A 22,799-nucleotide genomic window follows, 5' to 3' on the forward strand; every position below is an offset into this window, starting at 1 on the left:
GACTTCTCAGTCTGCTTCTTGCTCTTGCTATTCAGGGAGTCCCTGCTGAATAATTAAGAAGGCTCCTGATGCACTTGCCTTCTCTGCTCTCTGTCTGTCAGTTCAGGAAACACGCATGGTCAGATTAACCCTCCGGAAAACAGCTCTGATTACTCAAAATCCTTGGTGGGTCCCCGTTGCCTTGACAAACTCCAAACTCCTAAACTGCTTTAGGTGGCACATCCCTCACATCCGAGCCACACCAGATTCTCGGTGCATTCCGGAGCGTGTCCTCTGTTCCTCTGTTGTTTTACCTTCCACAGTAGCGGCGGGGGGGGGTGGGGGTGGGGATTCTTGTTGGTCCACCACCGGGCAGGCCTTCCTTCTCCATGTCAGCCTGTGGGAATCATACTTCTTAAGGCTCTCATGTCACGTCACCTCCTCCATGCAGACTTTTCTCAACATTTTCAAGAGCGGGGATCCCTGGCATCTCTGAACTCTTCTCAGAGCTCTTGGTTTTATAATTCCTTGAATTCTTAGCTCATACTTAAGCTTTCTGTGCTTCAGTTTCCTCATCCGTAAAATGGGAAATTAGTAATGCCTATCGTACCCGTTCTTTTTTTTTTTTTAAAGAAGATTAGCCCTGAGCTAACTACTGCCAGTCCTCTGCTTTTTGCTGAGGGAGACTAGCCCTGAGCTAACATCTGTGCCCATCTTCCTCTACTTTATATTTGGGACCCCTACCACAGCATGGCATGCCATGCAGTGCCATGTCCACACCTGGGATCTGAACCGGTGAACCCTGGGCCGCCAAGAAGCGGAATGTGCGCACTTAACGGCTGAGCCACCAGGCTGGCCCTATCTTACCTGTTCTGAAGACTGAATATACAGTTGAATAAACTGTAGCAGATCGACTAGGTGAATACCTGTTAGTGATGTAATGACTGTTTCTATTATTGCCATGGGGTTTTTTGGTATAGTGTCGTATCCTTCTGTTGTTACATTTCGCAGCACCTGTAGGCTGTGCCTTCCACGTGAGTGAGACCTGGTACTCGGTTGTTCAATGAACAGTATATTTAAGATATTCATCCACTTGTTCATTCAGTAGAGGTGTGCTGGCTGCCCGCGAGGTGCTGGGAGAGGACGGAGGCACAGGCCTGCCCTCCCACAGCTCACAGTCAGGTGGGGAGACAAGTACACAGCACAAATCAGGTGGCACTGGGACAGGGCTCAGAGAAGGGACAAGTGCTGAGGGCCCCGTGAGTCTAAGTGGGGGATTCATTCTGCTCAGGAATAATAAAAATAATGGCTAACCTGATGGGAACTTAAATGGTGTTTTTCTTGTTACCTAAATTTTGGCTGAGGCTCCAAAGTTGAGGACAAATGGGATTAAGTGGTCACAGATTCTAAACAATGAAGACGGATAATCTGCGAAGAACTGCTGAGGTGTGGGCCCCAAATCAGTCCAAAGGCCCTGGCCCTTCACTCCTCTGGAGGGTACAAAAGAGTCTGCAAGGAAGGTTGACAAAGAGGGGATGGAAGGTGGGATTCTCTTCAGAGGGAGAGCGCCAGCGTGCAGGCGAGGGAGGGAGGGCTTCCCAAGTACCATTTCTGAGTATCTGAGCAATGGGCCTTGGGCATTTGGGGGATGTAGGAGTGGCACTGGAGAGAGGAATGATGGACACATGGAGCACGCAGGGCAGGGAAGCCAGCCACGAGCCATCTGGCCACGGGCCTGGAGTGTGTCCTGGGATGGTCAGTTGGAAGCAAGGGGCTAAGGGGACATCATAAGCCACAAGCCAGAGGTGGCATCACCCAAGCTAGGGACTGCAGTCAGAGGTCCCCAGTGGACGTATTTCCGAAGGGCTCCCGAAAGATCTCTGTGAGGAACAGGGGGAGCATTTAGACACCTGTCACACCCGCGGGACCTCCAATGCTAGATGACAACCATAGACAAATAGGACAGGTTCTGCCCCTTATCTCTCCTCAGATGAGTCTCCCCAACACCTCCCACCCACCCCTGGAGGATCCGGAGGCAGCAAAGAGAGAGGAGGAGAGAAGAAGAGAGAGAATGATGAGCGCTGTCCCTTCCCCAAAATGGGTGTCTCCACCCAGGACAGGCGGCTGTTGGGGAAGAGACGTTTCAAACAGGGTGAGGCCATAAGGCTTTGGCCTTAGACTGGACCAGACAGTTTAACAACTGCAAAATGGAACTATTTGCTAGTACCTAAGAGTTGTCTGGCAAGTCAGAGTCCTTGCCTCATCAGGGAAGTAAGATTCAACCCAGCAGCGATGAGAGGCATTGGCGGGGAAGACTAGCCGTCTTCTGCTCATGCCAGGTCCAAGGATCCTCATATAATGTTGAGTACACAGAAGCTCAGAAAGGCTAAGTAACTTGACGAAAAATCACAGCAAGCAAATGTGAAGCTGGGACTTGAAGTCAGGAATGAATTCTAAATTCTACCATACACATGATGAGGAGGCAGGACCACACAGCACCCAGGGAAAAGTCAACCCCTTCTGCCAGCCTCCGAATAGAAGCGTTGACAGTGGGCATTGGAGCAGAATGATTCCAAAGTGCTGAATGGCCAAGCTCTGACCAGAGACCATCCCCCACCTCCTGCAGCAAACAGAGAAGGGAAGGGGTGGGTTCAGAGTGGGCGCTCAGGTGCCCCTCCACGGGGGACGCAGTTGTGCGGACATCGCTAGCTGTGAATGCACACGCAGGCCTTGACCTGGCGTCCAGGAGGGAGGCGAAAATGACCACTTATTGGGAAATTGATTACAGATGGAACCTGCTGCACAGCGCACTCACTCAGGCACCTCTTTAGTCAGAGCTGAGGATGCAGCGGGACGCGGGGAGGCTGAGGAGAAGTCGCTGATGTACCTGGGAAAGCGTAGGGCTCATGGCGGGGCTGTGACCAGGCTGCTCCCTGCTGGAGTGTGACTGCCGTCAGCTGCGTGGAAGCAAAAGCAGAGGGTCAGGGGGGCCCTAGGGGTGGGGTGGGGGTCAGTCCTCCAGCAGTTGCACTGGAGACCTCTTCCATCCCCAGGGCTGCAGCTGGCGAGGAGCTGGCATTGAGGGGTCCCTGGATGGACCCAGCACCCTGTTATTGTCCATCACTCCAGGAGGCCAAGGTTTACCACTCCCTTTTGGCAGAAGAGGAAAGGGAGCCTTAGGAGGGAGAAGAAACTCACGCAAGATGAGCCAGCTTGTTAGTGACAGAGCCTGGACTGGAACTTTCACCTGTCTCGCTCCAAAGCCAGTATCCCTCCAGGGTGAGGAACAATGGCCATGTGTTGCCTTTTGGCTCAGCTGAAGCTGCTCCATCACCAGTGACTTCAGAGGCAGGGTTGCCAGAAGATGGGAGAGGGGTGGGGTGCTCTGCCCACCTCCTTCTGTCCACAGTACCAGGCCCTGGGGACACGAGCTTGACTAAGACACGTTAGCCCTTTGCACATGCTGCTCCCTTGGCCTGGAATGATGTTGTCCCTTCACCCCAAGCACCCTCCTGCCCCTGGCCAACTCTACAAGGTTCAGCTTAGATGTCACTCTCCCTGGAAACCTCCCTGACTATGATTTCCTGCCTTCTATTGCTGTCATGTGAAGAATGAGCAGCCCCACCTTGGGGTCCCACAGCTACCTGGGAATCCCATTGCCTGAATACTTACTGTGTGTGCTGTTTCCTTGTCTGCCTCCCCTAGTGGACCACAGACTCCGGGACTGCCTGACACGTCTGTAGCACGTTGCTGCATCACCTCCACCCTGTGCCCCACATGGACTATGATGGGAACTCCTTGTTCGTGCTTATTCTAACCTGGGAGGCTGGGTAACCTGAGGTCACACAGGTAGGAGGAGGCCAGGTTGGGATGGGAGGGGCTCTGACTGACCCTCCTTTACCTGTCAAGTGAGGACGACAATCCCTGATCCTGAAGATTAAATCAAATGTGGAAGCGAAAGTGAGCCATGACCTGGCGCGGCAGAGCACGATGCACACAAAGGTTGGAAGTGCTTTGGAGGGAGAGTCCTGGAGCCCTGGGCCTCTGAGGTCTGCAGGCTCCCTGCTCAGAGGAGGGAGGGCGGCTCTTCCCCCAGAGACCTGTCTTCTCCAATGCAGTGAGCTTGGAGGGGCATCCAGGGAGAGATTTTCGGGGATTTTCTAGCACTTCCTTGAAGGGCTTTTAGGCAAAGCAGTAGCTGTTGACACAGACCCTGTAAGCGCTCCAGAGCCCAGGTGTCGGAGCCTGTGACAGCAGAGAGAGAAGGCAAACACTGCAGAGAGATGCAGTGGAGCGACCCAGTGGTCTGGCAGCACCAAGGCAAGGGCTGCATTCAGGGGTGGCTGGAGAACAGGCTTCAGAGAGCACAGGGGGAAGCGGGGCGGGAAGCTGCCCGGAGGGGGACAGCAGCCTCAGTACACACCTGCTGTGAGCTAAGCACAGGGTCTAAGAGGGACGAGAGGTGAGTATAGCCCCTGAACAGTCCTCAGATGAGACGGAGAGTCAGAGAAATGAGCAGAAAATGACAATACTGAGTAATTAGGAGGGGCAACACAGGGCGTACGGAAACCCAGAAGAAGTACGATTAAAACAGAGGATGCAAATCATTTCCAGCCCAGGCTGCGTATTAAAATCACTTGGGAAGCTTTTGAAAATACTCTTGTCCAGCTCCCATCCCAGATCAATTAATTGAGAATCTCTGGCGGTGGGACCCAAGCATCAGCATTTTGTTTTTAAAGCTCCCCAGAAGATTTTGTTTCGTAGCAAAGACGGAGAACCATATTGGGCTGAGGGATCTGGGGATGCTTCTCAGAGAAGGTGGAGCTTGAGCTGGTCTTGGTAAGGGTAGGAGTTCAATGAAGGAAAGAGGCAGGTGGAGGGCCCTGGTGCATCCGTAGGACTGGAGAGAAGACTCGGTGGGAGGGCCCCGTGGACAGCTGGACTTGCGTAAAGAAAGCCTCAGGGGTTGGAACCTTCTTGGAAGTTATGGGGCAGCTCTGAAGGCTTTTAAGCTCAGGACGACATCATCAGGACATCAATAGAGGATACCAACTGGTGGGTTAAAACTCCCTCCTCTGTCCTTCAGAGGGACGGTTCTGGAGGAGCTCTGAGCACATGGAATCCAGCTGCTGTTTGGCACAGCAACACCTTGAAATGCACCCTGATGGTGGCTTTTCCCCTGTCTTTATCTCCTTCGTCCTCCCACGCTCCTCCTTCCCAGGGTCGCTTCCTAAACAAACTACCTGCTCCGAGACTGTGCTTCAGGCTGGAAACAATCTTCCTGCAGGAGACCTTTGTTTCAGATTTGAGGGGAACCCACACTAAGACAAGCCTCAGGCAACACCCTGACCTTGTCCTCAAGTGCTCATGGCCTGGTGATGGAGAAGTCGGAGTGTGGAGGTAAATTCAGTACAGCGAGAGGCAAACTTGTCCGGGGATGGGCAAAGCACGGGGTGACTTGGGAAAATAAAGGAGGGGTGCTGGGACCTCTCTTGGGGCACTAAGGAAGGCTTTCTGGAGGAAGTGGTTCTAAGGTGAGACCTGAAAATCAGGAAGATATTGGCCCAGCAAAGAGAGTGTGTGTGGGTCTGGGCGAGGCAGAGTGTGTAAGGAGGAAAGTCAGGGCAGAGAGGGAGCAGGAGATATTCCGTGACTGTCTGGAGACTGTGTGGCACCAACAGGGACCTGCAGAGTCACATGGGCCTGGAGTGTAGGGTGCGAGGGGACAAGTGGCCCTAGAGGGGGCGCTGTGCAGAGGGGGTCAGGGCTGGTTCGCGTAGGCTTTCTTGGCCATGGTAGGGGTCATTACACCACCATATGCTGAACGCCGCAGGAAACTCCTGAAGGGATTTTTATTGTGGATGTGAGCTCTGTTTGAATACGTGTTTCAGGTGTCTAGTACAGGGCACGCCCCAGAGATTGCCTAAAATACAAAAGTTCTTTATCATTATTCCTCTTGAGGGTCCCTTGCCCTGCTCCCTTTGCCTACCCTCGTCTTCCTCCTTTACGATTTCGCCCTCACGCTCAATCTACTCTTTCTGCTGTCTGGAAATATCCAACTGCCTCCAAGGACTTAGCAAAGAAAAAAAATCACCTCGCTCAAAGGGAGAGAGCCTGTAGATTCTGCCACTGGTTCTTGGCTCCCTCAAAGGCAGGAGAGAAAGGAGGTCAGGTAGGTGACATTTTATGGGGAATAATAAGAGGATTTCTGTCAAGCAGACATGATGGGTCCTAACAATGTTTGGGTGTTTCTATTTGGGTGAGGCTGTGTTATGGCACCGTCCCCAGCCCTTGCTGGTCTGTTAAATGGGGATCTAAGGACTCCTGCCTCCTAGGTTGTTAGGCTTGAACACCCTGTAAGGCTTTAGGAACAGAGCCTTAGAGAGTTAAGCACTCAATGAATATCGGCTTATTTTCTTCTCCTTCTCTTCCTCTTCCTCCTTCTCCTCCTCCGTCACCATCCTCCTCCTCCTCCAGCCCTCCTCTTTACTCCCTAGACAGAGGCATCTTATTGGAAAGATGCCCTTGCTTCTAGCTCCCGGCACCCCCTGGGCTTATTTTTCCTGGCTATTTTCACACTGAATGGCAGTTGTCTGTCTAATTATTGCTTCCTCTTCTGAAAACTGTATTCCTGGAGGGCAGAGACATTGTTTCAATTGGAGATTCTTTCCCTGGATTGGTAGAACTCAGGGCTTCCATTAAGTTGGATGGAAGTTTCGTCTTTATTTCACTAATTTCTGTGTCACTCGTTCTCAAATGTGCAGAATGACCTGGAGGCTTCCTTAAGCACAGACTGATGGGCCTCCACAGGGTGATTGGCCATCCTGGTTTGCCCGAGACTAAATGGTTTGAAGGATGTGGGACTTCCAGTGCTAAAATGAGGAGCCTGCTGGGTAAATTGGGGTGAGCTAGTCACTCTAGCTCCAACCCCAGAGTCTCTGACTCAGTAGGTCTGAGTGGATAATCTCCCCTTCATACGGCTCCTAGATGATGCTGACGTTGCTGGACATGCTGAGAAGTGCTCTGCCCGAAAACTCATGCACTGCTTCTCTGAATGTAGCAACGACTACAGTTGTGTTTGTAATACTGGAGACTTCACCACCAACAGAAATCTTATATATTTTCCTGTCACATTATAGATATCTCAAAATATCATTTACTGGCACTACCTGGAAATTATAGTTGTTATGAGACAGCTGCTCAATCTCATATTTAATGTGTTAATAAAGATGCACATATATTATTATACCTCCGCTTTCGTTTTTAATATTTTGGTAACTACATTTTAGTCTAATTGGTTTCCCTCTTAATCTTAAATTTTACTCTTTTAAAAATACCGTTCCGCGAAGGCATTCATCAGTTTCTTGGACTGCCAAAGGGGTTGATGGAACAAAAAGGTCAAGAATCCCTGCTCAGGGCCATCTCTGTGCCCGGCACCAGGCACAGGGACTAACATGCACCAGGAACTTGATGAGATGCCCTCTGCAGTGCTTGTCTCCTCATTAATCCACAAAATATTTATTGAGCAACTACTAAGTGTGAAGAACACAGTGATAAATAAATGGACCTGCTCCCTGCTCTTCAAGAGCTTACAGTCCACTCTGGGATGTCTGTAGACAGGTGACTAGATGACACAAAGCCCAGAGGCCACACGGTCCTAGCCTCTCGTCTAAGAATTTGTCTAATTTCAAGCATCTCTCTCATCCTCCCCTTTCGCACCCTTGTTCCACCTTCCATGCTGCTGCTAGCGCGATCTTTCTAAGACCCGAGTCTAGGCTAGTCATTTTCAAGTCTGATATCATCTAATGGTGCCAGGGTCCAGAGGAGAAAGCCCACATGCTATGGAGGGCTTACCTGGCCTCCCCGTCTCCTAGCCCCAACCTCACCCGCTCCAGAGCTTCTGGTGCTTCCAGACATCCAGCCATCTCACATCTCCATGCCTTTGCTTAAGTGGTACCCTCTGCCAGGAATGCCCTCACGATTTCTTATACTATTTCACCTGGCTGACACCCACCTATCTTTCAAGACTCAGTGCGAGGTAGCTTTCCCTTCTAAAAATTTCCTTTTCTGACACTTCCTCCCACCACTCACCCCTTCCATGGTGTACTCCTTCTGGGTGTGACACAGCCCAGCCGTACTACATGGCGTAACTTACCCTTCACGTCCAGTATGGCACATGCCCTTCACTAGATGCACCATCCCGAGTTGGAATTTACGGTGAGTATATTGCCTGACACCCATAGGTGCTTGTCAACTGTCACTGTAATAATTATTCTATCAGTTCTTTCTCTACTCTTTCCCCCACAGGGGACATCATCTCAGTGAGCAAGCATCCCCAACACCCATTTCATCATGCACTTGGCCCAATGCAGAACCTCGATGGCACCTCCTTCTTTGCTGGTCAAGACTTTGTCCTCCAGCCGGATTTCAGGACACTCTGTGACCAGCCAGATCCCTCTGTAACCACCCCGCTTTCCCTCCTCTGATCAAGGCAAGAGAGCCCGCCTCCTCTTTCTCCAAGGGGCCACCAAGTTCCTTCTTAACTCTGTGCCTCCATCATGGCTGAGATACATTCCCTTCCCCTCCCTGACTAGTCAGAGCCACAGAATCCCCTGCCATTGGGGTGGGCTCCCGCTGGCTTGATGATGGTGTCAGAGATCCAGGTGCTCACTCTTCTCTGTCCTCTGTCCCTGGTGCTAGCTCATCCTCACATTAGGAGCCAGACGGCTACAGAAGTTTCAAGTGTCACATTTGGACAAGATACTATTTAGAGGAACAAGAAAGATTGTTCCCATGGCTCTCTCCAACAAAAGAGGAAGCTTTCCCAGAAACCTTCCCAATGGACCCTTCATTTCTCCATGGCCAGAACTGGGTCACATGCTCATCCCTGCACCAATCACTGGCAAGGGGGGATGAAGTGATCAAGATGGCTTAGGCCAGCTTTGCTCGAAGGTTAGTCCCCAGGGACCAGAAGCACCAGCATTGCCAGGGTGCTAATTAGAAATTCAGATTCGTAGGTTCCAGCTGGGACCTATGGAATCAGAATCTCTGGGATCAGCCCCTCCCAAATCTGCATAGTTCTTAGTTATACTGGTGACTCTGAGGCTAATTTGTGAAGAATCTGCTTGCGCTGATCTCTTGGGATGAAAGGTTTGTTGTGGGGTGAGCTATAGTGACTGATTCAACCACCTTACAGCTCTGTCTCACATCACTTGCCCTCAACAACAAACTGCACATGGCTTCCAGAACTTTCCATGCTCTTCCACACCACCACGACTTTGCCCGAGTTGTGTCCCCTCCAGAATGCCATGTCTCCTTGACTATTGGACACATTTCTACCCATCCTTTAACACACAATGTGTCACCTCTTCTGTGGGTGGGCCTCTCCTCTGTGGCCCACAGACCCCTTCTCACCCCTGACCTCTTTGGGCATTTGCCGTTCCTCGCCATGTCCTTCATAGACCCGCTTCTTACCTTTGTAGCCTGAACATAGAGTGGATGTTCCACACACACTTGTGGAATGAAGAAGATAGCACAAATTCTTGCTTTGGGGCCCGGGGAGGAGGGTGGGTGAATGCCTTATCTAACCTCCTTATTTCTGATGAAGCTTTTTCTATGCTCACTGCATACTGTAGTGGGGAGACTATGAGCGTGGGGATCAGATCAGCCCATGTTTGAATCTTGCTCTGCCCTTACTAGCTCTGTAGCCTTGACCGATTGACTTAGCTTCTCTGAGCCTTGGTTTTCTCCGCTATAAAACGGGGCTGGTCATGTCTATCTTCTATGACTCTCTGTGGAGCGAATGAGAAAGTGGTAATGAAAGCTCTCGCACATAGAAAGCAGTCAGCCAATGGTAGTTATGAATTCCCTGCCTGGTGGCAGCCCTCTTCACAACATAAACTTGCCCCCATTTCAGCCCTCTTGATCCAAGTGGTTTTGATAACTGGATGTTGGAAAATCTTATGTCACTTTTGCATTTCACCATCCTCTCAGCCGACTGTGAGCATCTGCTTCTACAGTAAAAGGTGAGCAATATCTGAAAGAATCAGCCTCGAAGGCTCTGTGTATATGTGTGAGAGAGAGACAGAGACAGAGAGATGGGGAGACAGGGAGACAGAGCAAGAGAATGACAACCCTCCTTTTGCTAGTCTAAACACACCAGGGTTGAATGTCATAAATTCTACACCATTTTTGTGCTTTGCCAGGAGACAGGTCCAGCTCCTCCCTCCAAGGCATCGGACTGGACCTCCCGCCAGCAGGGTCCTTGGCCCTCGTAAGTGGTCAACTGCGCCCCACATTTGAGAACTCACAGTTCTAGGAGAGTTGGCAGCTGGCTGGGCACAGTCCTGGAACTGAGCGGTTGATCCTCACGGCCACTGAGCACTTTGGAGGAGAATTGCTTGTTAGGAATTCCAGCTGCCTCAGTCTCCTCTCTGGAAGCCCTGGACTAAGGGAGGGTGGGGTGGGTGGGGGCGAGAGCTCCCACCATCCAGCAGTCTGGAGACGGTAGAGGCTCGAGGTGGTCTCTATTGGGTCGCTCACTGTTGGCGTGAGCTCACAGTGAGCATCTCGGTCCTTTGGGCTTCTGACCCCTTATAAGCACAAACGGTGTAGCCATGTGGCCAACGCCTTGATGTGGTTAGGCAGGGTGAAATGCACAAAATCTGTGAAAACATTTTGAAAAGCATGAAGTAGTTGGGAAATACTAATAAAATAGTAGCAGCAATGCCCAGAGCAGTGACACTGTTACTATTTATGCCCGGGCTAACAATTGGCCAGCTTTATTCTGACTCAAACACTCAGGGAGTCAGTCAGTGTCTGGACTCCACTGCTTCCTAAACCTTTTAATTTCACCTTTTGGCATCAGACCTTAATATTATCTGATATATTATAATATTAATAATATGTCATAGACATCCTTGCTTTTCATTCAACACGTTTTTACTGAGGCCCTGAAAAGTGATCCTGGGTTCACAGTAGTGAATAAGGTACATGGAGAACCTGGATGAGGGGGCTTTGCAACATTCTGAAAATGGAGAGTCATTTCATCATTTTACAGATGAGGAGAGTGAGGACTGGAAAATTAAGAAACATGCTCGCTGCCACGTGACCGGCAGGGCAGAGCCTGGACTAGAGTGGCCTGGCCTCTGGTGCAGCCTGTTGGTCGTTCGGCCACCCGCTTTCTCAGTGCTTCTCCCAAATCCTCCAGAAGATCTCCTTTTTTCTCCTGATGCCCAGGTGTTGAACTAACAGGGAGCTCTGGGAAAAAGGAAAAGAGGGAGATGAGATTTTGAGAGTCAAGATGATTTTCTTACAAATAGATTTTTTCTCTATTTGCAGGTAGAGTGAAGCAAGGACAAGGGATGTGGGGAAATGATTGGGGTGGGGGATGGGACCACTCACTTTTGTCTCCCAGGTGAGAATATCCTCTTGACTTTTTCCTTTCTCCAGAAGTCTGTGCACTGGCAGAAAATGATCTGCTAAAAAAAAAAAGCAATAAGATAAAGGAAAAAAACCCTTTAGCTTCAAGTCAGAGCTATGAAATGCACATGCTCAGTTGTTTGGAGGAAACCGTAGGTTCTCTCCAGAAATAAACTTGAGGCCACTCAATCTTAGGAAAATGGGGACTTGGTCAGGTTGATCTTTCTTGTTTATGAAAGTTGTTGAATTGTAGTAGAAAATTGGTAATTCATTAATTCATAACACAAATCTTTATTAACTGTGTGAGTCTGAGATGTTCTGAACTTGAATTTTCCCCTTATCTCCTGGCATGAGGCTGGGTCTACCACGCTAGGTTTAGCATATTGTAAATGGTCAATAAATGTTTGTTAGGAAATCAGATAAAGGAGGATGGAGGTGGCTAGGTGCTCTCAGCCCCAGCGTGCTTCAGAGATTCCCAATTCATTGGCACTTCCTTACATTCCTTTCCAGGCTTCTCTCTCGTCTTCCCCACCACCCCCTCCCCATCTCTCAGCCCTGCTCCATCCCTCTATGGGAAAAGTGTACTTCAAGATGGATTCGAAGCCATTTCACACTGAAGTACAAATGGCTAGATACAGCTCATCTTTGTCCCTCCTACAATGATTTGCAGAGTTACTGTGAGGAATACGTTCTGTGAACTCTAGGAAGCAGGAACAAGGGCACAGACTTGAAATGGAAACAGCTGGGTTCTAGACTGGTCCAGATGTGAGCTGTGAGGTTAGGTCTCCATTTTCGCGTCTAATAGTTAGGTGTGGTAGGCAGCATTCAGTCCCCCTCAAAGATGCCTGTATCTTAATCCTTAGAAGTGTGAGTATGTGACCTTACACGGCAAAAGGGACTTTGCAGATGTAGTTAAATTAAGGATCTTGAGATGCGGAGATTATCCCGGATCATTGGAGTGGGCCCAATGTTATCACAAAGGTCCTTAAAAGAGAGAGCCAGGAGATGAGAGAGGAGTGGGAGAAGGAGATTGATGATGGAAGCAGAGGTGAGAGAGAGAGAGATAGTGGAAGAGGCTACACTGCTGGCTTTGAAGATCAAAGAAGGGGCCACAAACCAAGGAATGAAGGCAGCTTCTAGAAGCTAGAAGAGACAATGAGCGGATTGTCCCCTGGAGCCTCCAGAAGGAATGCAGCCCTCCTGACACTTTGACTTTAGTCCAATGAGGCACATTTTGGACCTCTGACTTCCAGAGCTGGAAGATAATAAATGCGTATTGTTTTAAGCCACCAAGTTTACGGTAGCTTGTTAGAGCAGCCACAGGAGACTAATTCATTGGATATCATGATACCTTCCAGATTTTTGTTAATTAGTTATGAGTAAAGCAGAAGGCAAGCCTGTGGGAGAGCTTTGTGAACAGTAACGAATGCTACGCTAACATCAGTTATCATTGTTATTGATGCCAAAGGGTTTAAGTTCTAATGGTGGAGCCTCAGGCATCAGTAACAGCAAATGTGTAGTTAAAGGGCAGCACCAATGGTGTCTTGACTTGGTTTCAAGGCCTGGTGTGAGTGCAGGAGAAAGACCACAAAGGACACGGGCTCTGCCTCTCTGCTCCATCCCCATCTTGCCAGGAGGTCTTGGACTTCTTGCTCAGCCTCCTTAGACCATGTTCTTTACATTGAGGCACCCTCTCCAGAGGGTTCACTGGTGATGGCGAGTCCCGAGCAACAGAGAGGAAGTGTCCAGTGAGCCTTTGGCTGAGTGACTCGAATCCTTCCTCTCTGAGGTGGCGGCTCTGGGACAACTCATCACAGGGACTAAGCTCTTGGCTTGGCCACGGGACAACGTGTGCTGAGAATAACCTCCTGAGAGGGTGAGTGGAGGAGTGGAGGTGGTCAGGGGCCCGGGAGAGATCCAGCCACCCTCTCTGCACCTCCTTCTCCCTCTGTCCTAACTGGGACAGGTGCAGCTGCAAGACATGCTGGGATCTTGGCCCAGCCGGCCACCGGAAAGAGAGAAGAACCAAGTCGGACATCAGGGCCAACAGGGCAAAGAGGAAGGAGGGCAGAAAACGCTTCCCTGGGAGCTGGGAGGGGAGAGCAATCCAAGAAATGTCTAAACAGATGTGCAGGAGGAGGGAGAAGCACCAATTAAACAAGTGAGCAAACCAATCAATATGTAACTACGAATCATGATACAGTCTGTGAACAAGACTGGGGAGCTTCACCAAGGAGGTTAAGATGGAGCTGCAGCAGGATGGGTAAGAAGGAGCCATCCAGACGGAGCTAGGGCGGAGGGTGGGAGCAGACGGAACAAGTCAGGTGGCCCCACGGAGAAGAGAGGCTGTGGCCATCTTTGCCACCTTGTCGAGACAGCTGCTTACCGAGGTGGAGAAAGCAGAGGGTGCCTTCCAGTCCCCTCTGTCTCCTCTAAGTGACCACTCCAAAGCCCAGACTTTTCTGCAACACACAACAGGGGGAAAGAAGGGAGGGAGAGAAGGAAGCAAACATTTCCTGGGCACTTGCTTTGTATTTGCTGCTTGGAGATTCATTGTTTCTTTCACTTATATTCACCATGACCCAGGACCTGGGTGGCAATTTCCCAGTTTGTTTGCTTATAAAGCAAACTCAGCCCGGATGCAAGGGTGACAGAGCTGGTGGGCATGGGAAACAAAATTTGTCTTTGGTTCTGTGTCCTTCTTACCCTTACGCTTGCCCTAGAAAGTGAGATGGGGACATCACAGACACAAAGACTTGGCACTTCCTGTCTAATAATACCGTGAGGCTCATTAGTAGCTTCTCCTCATGGGCTTTGTTGCACATCCTACCTGCCTCTTCACCAGGGTCCTGTGTTTCTTACCCACAGCCTGCTCTCCTGTTACTATCTTCTCTCACCCCTGAGAGCTGTTTTCTCTTTGGTCCTCAGGAGTCAGAAAGGGTGGAGGGGGATGAAGATGTCACAGAGATAATAATAACTGTCCTTTCCTGAGAGCCCATTATGAGTCCCCTTAACCATTTCTTCCTGCTGAATCTGCAAAGAACCTGGATGGGAAGTTACTAAGCCGATGCGTTAACTTTATCTCCTCTTCATGAAAGAAGTAGACATTAAGTCAAACTAATTTAAATCCCAGAAAATGTGGGGATTTATTTTGAAGGTAAAGGAGTGTCTCATGCATCCCAAGAGTGAGAATTAGCAAACTTCAGGGGGGTTTTCAAACCCAGTATGCAAAACTGGCTGGACTTCCTCACTGTTGCCCCGTCTCTGCTCCTCTTTGAGTGTCTCAATGCGCACCTTATGCCTTTCTTTCTCTCTCTCTTTCTCTCTCTCTCTCAAAGAGTTGCTCTGCACCCCACTAGAAAAAACCATGGCAGCAACATGGCTGTCCTGAGCTTTCATGTCATGGATTTAATAACTCAACAACCGTTTTCTCTGTTTCAATTCAAAATACCCAGGAAAAGGGATGGATCAGCTGCAGCTGGAGGGAAAAGATATTTCAACAAAGATATGACTGCTGTAAACCCCTTGTGGGGAGGTGATGGCAGGAAGGGAGGAGCATGCACGCATGCAGTGATTCTCGAAGAATGCACCAGGCAGAAATGGCAATAGGTGTCCATTACACTCTTCTTCACAGGTGAGGAAACTGAGGCTTGGAGAGGTCAAGTTAATAATGTCATATGGAGGGTCTGTTGGCAGGATGGGGATTTGAATACGTGACTAGCTGATCCTCAGCATGTTTTCTTTGCATTGTCCCAGTGTTTCTTACAGTATGGGACACATGCCAAAGGTGGGTATTTGAGAAGATTTTTGGTGCTACACAAATGGACATTTTAAATTGAATCTATATTAGAAAAATAATAGCCACCACATAAAACCCATAAAGTAGAATTTTTCATACAAAGATTGTAACTGGGAAAAAGCTAGCCAATTAATATATATCACGTAAATCATAGTGTAGGTGGTGTAGCACATAGATATGACAAAAATTGTGAAGGTCGTTTGCAAAAGACTGAAGTTTGATGAGTATCGCAGGAGTATTATAATTTTGCCACTGAATCATTTTTTTCCCCAAAGTCCAAGGATCTCACCATACTATTCTTCTGTTTACTGGCTTATCTTCTCTCTTCAATAAAAATGAAGTATAAGGACTCAGTTATCATTTCTACTTGTGTTTCCAAAGCAACATGACAGAAGTCCCTTGAGCATCTCTTCTCTACTCATCTGTCACATTCAGCACACCCCGGCAGGACAAACCTTTATGCAGGCTCCATTCTTTATAGGGTTTGGTTTGTGTCACCAGCTGGGGTGCAAATACCTCCCCTTATTTTTGCAAATAGCTTAAGCACAGAATTCCCCATACTTCTCACAAAGTCTATAGCTCCCATTAGAGGTCTCTAGAGTCAACTCTGGGGATTTGCATTATCCCATGGGGCCAGGTCTGCTTGTAAACTCCAGGTAGAGGGAGAACTGGAAAGTCAGAGCTCCAACAGCTTCTTCTGTCACTGGCAGAAGGTGCTGTCCAATGGGAACTCGCATCCCCTGTTATGCTGGCTGTCTGGTTGGTCCAGATCTCCATGGGAGCCATTGGTATGTCCACGCCAGGGGAGCTGAAGACTGATGTTGATGGAGACTGATAGTGATGACAGCATCTGGAGTGGCTTCCATGTTTAGCTATAACTTGGCTCCAGACAAGCATCTCTCATCTCCCCTCTCTGGGCTCTGTTCAGGACACTAGTCCAGTCCCTTTCTGCCTCACCCTCAGAGTGAGTATCTTTTCTGGGGACCTTGGTGTCCTTACCTGTTAGAAGACTTTGTCTGGGACTATCCCATTTCAACCCAGCAGTTTTCTTTAACTAAATGGGATGAGAGTTTCAGGTGTTTTCCTTCTAGAATCCTTCAGTTCCTCTGCAAAATGGTCACATCCACCCCAGATCTCTGCAAACTCCAAAACGTTTAAAGGGGTCTCTTGTTCACCTCGATGAAAGTTCATTCACTGAAACCCAACTTGATGGTTGGCCCATTTGCTGAAGGACCGTTTTAGTAAATGATCAAATATCTTGATTGACCAACCACTGGTTTTAACGATTTGTCAGTTTGTTGCAGTTGTGGTGTGCATGTGTGTGTGTGTTTGGGTGGTTCAAAAGCTTGTTTTGTAGAACTTTGGTTGACCGATCTCCATTTTGTCTCAGGGCAGCATTTCAAGAAATGTTTAATTATTCCAAAGTTCAGAGTTGACGGCAGCTCACTCTTCTTATGGGCACATTTAATTCATTGGCTTTTCCAACATTCAGCTATAGCTTCTAAATAGATCTTTACCAATTTGAGAGGTTACTGATAAAAGAAAATCCTCAGCTGGGTTGAGACTAACTAAACTCAAACTGTGGAATGAAAACTATGCATGTCACAGTTTTCTCACCTAAACATGACCCTAAGTTTGAGAGTGTATTCACGTACATAAAACTGGATGGAAATTGACACAAATGTCAACAAGGAGGTTTTTTTTTTTTTTAATGAAAAGTGTCACTTGAGTTTGGCCTGTCCATTTTGTATAGGTAACACAGGATGCACTGTGGCCATGTGAAAAGAATATAATAGGGTCATTTGTTTTCTGTGTCTTAAAATACATCTTTCCCAACACTTAGAATGTTGATCCTGGGGAGGAGTGAACCCATCTTCTGAGAAACTCTAAAGGCAGGACGGGCAACATAGGGCGAATGTGCCAACATCTCCCTCTTTGCGATCAGCAGCAGGTGCTGCTCATCGGTCACAGAGCTCACCGGAAGCCCAGAGCGAGCACCTTTGAAATCTTTCTCAAGCCTTTGTTCCAGGTGGTGCAGACCAAATGGTGAGCTTTGGGATGAGATAAAAGCTGTTTTCCATCTTAGCTCCAGTTCTGCTGGATTGTTCTGCTCTTCCGTTGACCTGGTTCTACTTGCTGACGTTCTTCCCCACTGTTCCACATTCCAGTTTTTACTCTGCTGTAATGGTTGCTTTCTGCCTTCAGAATATGTATACCTACAGCAGAGAATTATCCAGCATTCTGCCAGCCTTTGCTCATCCTTCTGTATTTACATACGGAGAGTTTACAGCCCCATCCCCCTTTCTTCCTAGCTTGCTCCTGGAAAAGCAGCCCTGCCCTCCTCCCTCAGCTCAGTGTGGGAGCAGACTGACTCAGAAAGCCCCCCTCCATTTGTTTTATGACATGTTCGTTACCAGCGTGTCTTAGCAACATCCAACACCGGAAGTCTCGGCTCGCAGGTAAGCCTTGGCTACAGCCTACACCTCGGATTCCACCGTGCTCCAGGCTCTGGACCTTTGGTCTTTCCATTTACCCGTAAAGCTGAAGCTGCAGAGCTACCTGAATCTACGTTCAAAGAGGCCCTGGGGGGTAAACAATCTTAGGAGACAGGAATTTATTTTCCTGGTCTGGCAGAACTGCCCACTCTCCCTGGGCAATCTGTCTCTCCGGAAAGATCATGAAAGTCTTCAAAGCTACGTTCAAGGTTATTTCTTTGTAAAATTATAAAGCCGTATATATACCTCCGGTTTGGCCTTACTTGCCTCACATTTTAATTGTATCTGTATCTTGTCTCCATGCTCCCGCACAGACTGGAAGGTCCTTTAGGACTGGGACAGTTTTGTTCACCTCTGTGTCTTTTTTTTTTTTAAGGATTGGCACCTGGGCTAACAACTGTTGCCAATCTTTTTTTTTTTTTTCTGCTTTATTTCCCAACCCTGCCCCTGTACATAGTTGTATATCTAGTTGCAGGTCCTTCTAGTTGTGGGATGTGGGACACCGCCTCAATGTGGCCTGACGAGCAGTGCCATGTCCGCGCCCAGGATCCGAACCCTGGGCCGCCACAGCGGAGCGCAGGAACTTAACCACTCGGCCACGGAGCCGGCCCCCACCTCTGTGTCTTGAGGGTAAGTCACAGAGCCTATTAATTAGTAGGCAGCAAAGTATATCAGAAAGAGTCAGGCTTAAGCATCAAATAGTTCCACGGTCAAATCCCAGTATTGACACTTCCTGATTGGGGAGTTATGTGTGAATTACCCAGGCCTTCTCTAATAATGTGAATAGGTCACATGGCTTTAAAACATTAGATAGAATAAAACATTTTTATAATGAAAAGAGCAGCTGTTGCTTGCTCTCTCCACCTCTGTCCTGCTTCTTAGAGGCAATTGCTTTTAACTCTGTGAGCTGTTCCTTCAGTGGTTATCTCTGTATTTATAAATAACGTGCTTTTATTACTCTTTTAGCTTTGCACATTTAGATATTATCTATTGATGTATTGCTATAATTAATTAGGATTTATCTCTTTTATATATTTATATACTCTCTCAACAAATTTATATCACAACATTTATTTGACTTTTGAACAGGGTTTTCAGTATTATGACAATTTAAAGTTTGCTCCAGAGCCAGGTGGTACCCTATCATTTTATTTCCTTTCTTGTATAATTTTTGTGTCTTGTTTCTTTTTTCCTAAAATTTCTGGTTATTGTTCTGCAATATCTTGTATAATTTTCCTCCATATTTTTTTTTCCCAAGGGCTCCATCCAATCAAATATTCTACTGAGACTTTTTATTAAAGTTGCTATCTTCCTTTCCAGGTTGACCCAGTTTTCCTTCTGGGAGGCAGGGCCACCATCCCGGACATCCCTGTACCCTCACCTGGGTGGGGACCTCTGTTTCCTGCATTCCACGTTTTCCTCTTTTTCAGGTTACACCGTTATTTCGCTAGAGCACATCCTTCTTTGCTTCCTAAAAGGTAGGTCCATGTTCAGAGCACTTGAATGTCTGAACATGAATTTATTTCCTAGTTGGGTTAGGTAAAGGTTGGAGGTGATTTGACTTCATTATTTAGAACATGCGCCCTGGTCTTCTGTCTTTCTGTGTTGCTGGCAAAACATCATTACTATTCTGAGTATCATTCTTTTATAGGTGACCATTTTGGGTTGGATTGTGTCCCCCAAAAAGATATGCTGAAGTCTTAATCCTGGCACCTGAGAATGGGCCTTATTTGGGAACATAGTTGTTGCCGATGTAATTAGTTAACTTAAGATGAGGGCTGGAGTAGAGTGGGCCTTTGATGCAATATGACTGGTGTCCTTATAAGAGGAGGGAAATTTAGACATAGACACAGAGGGAAGATGGCCCTGTGAAGATGGAGGTATGGACTGGAGTTATACCAAAAGCTGGGAGAGGCGAGGAAGGATCTTATCCTGGAGACTTTGGAGGGAGCGTGGCTCTGCCAACACCTTGATTTTAGACTTCTAGCCTCCAGAACTGTGAGACAATAAATTTATATTGTTTTAAGCCACTCAGTTTGTGGTATTTCGTTATGGCAGCCCTAGGGAAACTAATATGGGGCCTTTGTTTTTTTAGCTCTTCAGAAGTTTTTATTTTAGAAATGTATTATTGTTATCAAAGTATACACATGGATAGTTGTAAAAGTAAAATAGTCCTTGATTTAGGTCAAGTCCCCTAGAATTTTCTGGAAGCTGAGCCTGAGAAAGGAATTCTTACGACAGTGATTTATTGAGAAAGTGGTCTCCAGAAAAAACCACCAGGAAGTGAGAGAAGCAGGATGGGGCAGGGGGAGGAGCTAGGCAGGTGGGTTCAGGTGAAGTTTAGCCTCAGCCTGAACTCCTGGAGCTCTTCCTCCTGGAGGCAAGCATTTCTGTATCCATCAGTTGTTGGCTAGGGCCTGGCCCTTGTACTGGGGGACACAACGGAGTCTCTGAGGTATTTCCAGGTGAAGTAGCTCTTACCAGCTGAAGATGATTCTCTCTAGAAGGTGCAGATGTGAACTGTTAACCACTGGGAGACGGGTGTACTGGCTAGTAAAGAGGATCTGGACAGAGCACTACCCGCGTCTATTATAGTCTGATCTTCCTCTGCCCAGATATATTGACTTTTCACAATAAATTTACTTCATCCGTGCACAACTTTTCCGGTATTCCGATTGGTCATGATTTCTGAGGAAATTTAGATGAGGAAGGTCAATGGGACGGACGACAGTCCCCCTGCTGCAATTGGATCCAGGCCATATCAATCACTCATCACCTCCTCCTCTGCCCATTCTAGATCTCCTGTCACTCAGGTGGCAGTTCTGCTGGGCTAAGTGACTTTCTCAATGGGGTCATCCAGACGCTCATTCTTAAGGGGGCTGAACTCCTGGTCTCTATAACTCACCAGGTCGTGGTTTTATATTTTCACGTTTACAGTTAAAAGAGGACATGGGAGAGCCAAGAGTTGCCCAGCGGACCGCCTGAGTGCCATGCACCCTCCTCTCTGCCCCTGCCTTGTAGCAGCGGACTACTTCGTCTTAACGGTGGTCAGGGCTAATGACCCGCACTAGTACGGTAATGCCATACTGGTCTACGGGTCTACTGTTATAAGGAGCTCAAACTGACCACTCAATAGCCCCAGCTTTAGATTTAGGGGGATCTTACTCTGTCCTCAGCTAGACGCGTCCCCTCCTCCACTTTGGGAACCAGGACCAAACCAATCCCACAGAGCCTAAAGTTGCAGGGATTGAAAGTCAGATTCCTCAAATGAGTGACAGAGAGTGGTGCTGGATGTGGCCACTCCTACTTCCTCCACTTGGTTCCCAGTGAATATATGTTAACCACTGGGAACACATGTCCATGCATTGGCCGTTGGTTTGAGTGTTTCTCCCATCCTCACAGTGGGTCATCTCTGGATGTGGCCACTCCTACTTCCTCCACTTGGTTCCCAGTGAATATGTATTAACCATTGGGAACACACGTCCATGCAATGGCCGTTGGTTTGAGTGTATCTCTCATCCTCACAGGAGGTCATCTCTAAGCTGGTGCTTCACCTGCTCCTTTGAGAAGCCATTCCACCAGCATATGCGGCTTGCAGCTTCTGGATGGTGTGGTATATGGTATACAGTAGGTCTGGTGGATTCCACGTCATGTGAGGACCATAATTCCTTTGCTACACAGTGTGTCCCTTGGTCTGAGGCACTGTTATGCAGAGGACCCCTTGTCAGCAGATCAGACCCCTGTGGGTCCTCAGCTAGTGATACTAACCAAGCCCCTGTGGTGGGAAAGGCAAACTCTTACCCAGCACACATGTCCATCCCGTATGACATGAATGGAAAAAGGATAGGCCAAGTTGCTACCCTTTCCAGACTGGAGAGGACTGAGATGTAAACTACCATGAAGAGTTTGGTGGGTCTCCTTGTGGTTGGCCCTGTATCAGGCACTCAGCATGAATCTCTGTTGTTTGCAAGTCAGATTTTCAGTGTGTCAGTAGCTAGATCAGGCTCAGCGAGAAGAAGCCTGTGCTGTTGGCCCGTGCACGGCCTCCAGCTCTGCCATTGTGACTACTCTATTCATGCATATGTTGCATAGAACTGGGGTGGCCAATGGCAGAGGCCAGGTGACCTGTCCTGGCAAATCATCCTCTCCCACAGTTGGTTAATGCTGCTTCTGCAGGATGCTTTCTAGAGGGCCTACTATGTGCCTCACAGAGATTCTGTCCCACAGATTCATTCACATGCTTTATCCCCAGAACTCTTTGTCCCCAGTCTTCTAATTTTGCTCCTTTTAGGCCCTTGACAAACCAGTCAAACCATTTGCCCCTGCCTCTATACTTATGTATATCCTTCCTCTGGACACTTTTATCTCCTGGCTTAGTGGATGAACAGGTCCTGCAGCTTCTTTGGTATATAACACCTTTCTCACTTAGTAGCTACAGCACATCCATCCATTGGAGTCAAGATGGAATTCGATCCTAGTTATTGGTCCAGTGACCAGGAGGGGGGGTGGTGACAGGTCTTGAGGAGAGCAAGCATTATCTTATAAACACACCAGACTCAATTGATATTTCAGTATAATGGTCAATCAAGTAGGGGCTCTGTCTTCTAAAAAGGAGGGTAGGCCACTTCTGCAGGCCTAGTGGATTAAGGGAAATCTTTCAGTTCAAGATTTAAAAATGTGTCTGCTAGCAATAAGCCACCTAAAGCCAGTGATGAGGTCCTCACTGCTAACAGCTCTCAAGTGATCCAACTCTATCCTTGGCTTCATAGAGCCCCTAGCACCAACTCTTTGAGCTTGGGTACTTTCGAAGCACAGAGCCCGAGGCAAGGATTCTCGTGCAAGTGATTTGTCGAGAAATCTTCTAGAAAGTGAAAGAAGCAGGACAGGTGGAGGAAGAAGCTGAGCTAAAAGGGTGGCTTCAGCTGAAGTCTAAGCACAGCCTCATCCCGCAGGAAGCTCTTAAGGATGATCGGAACCTGGGATTCTCCCACCGTGAGGGAAGGGAGACAGGTTTTTGTACTCCATATCAGGCAGTCATTGGCTAGTGGTTGTCCTCAGAGGGAAGGCATAACTTCCTAGACATTGCCAGATGTGGTTGTTCCTGT

Source organism: Equus przewalskii, chromosome 8, assembly GCF_037783145.1.
Source record: "Equus przewalskii isolate Varuska chromosome 8, EquPr2, whole genome shotgun sequence".
In the NCBI taxonomy this organism is placed as follows: Eukaryota; Metazoa; Chordata; class Mammalia; order Perissodactyla; family Equidae; genus Equus; species Equus przewalskii.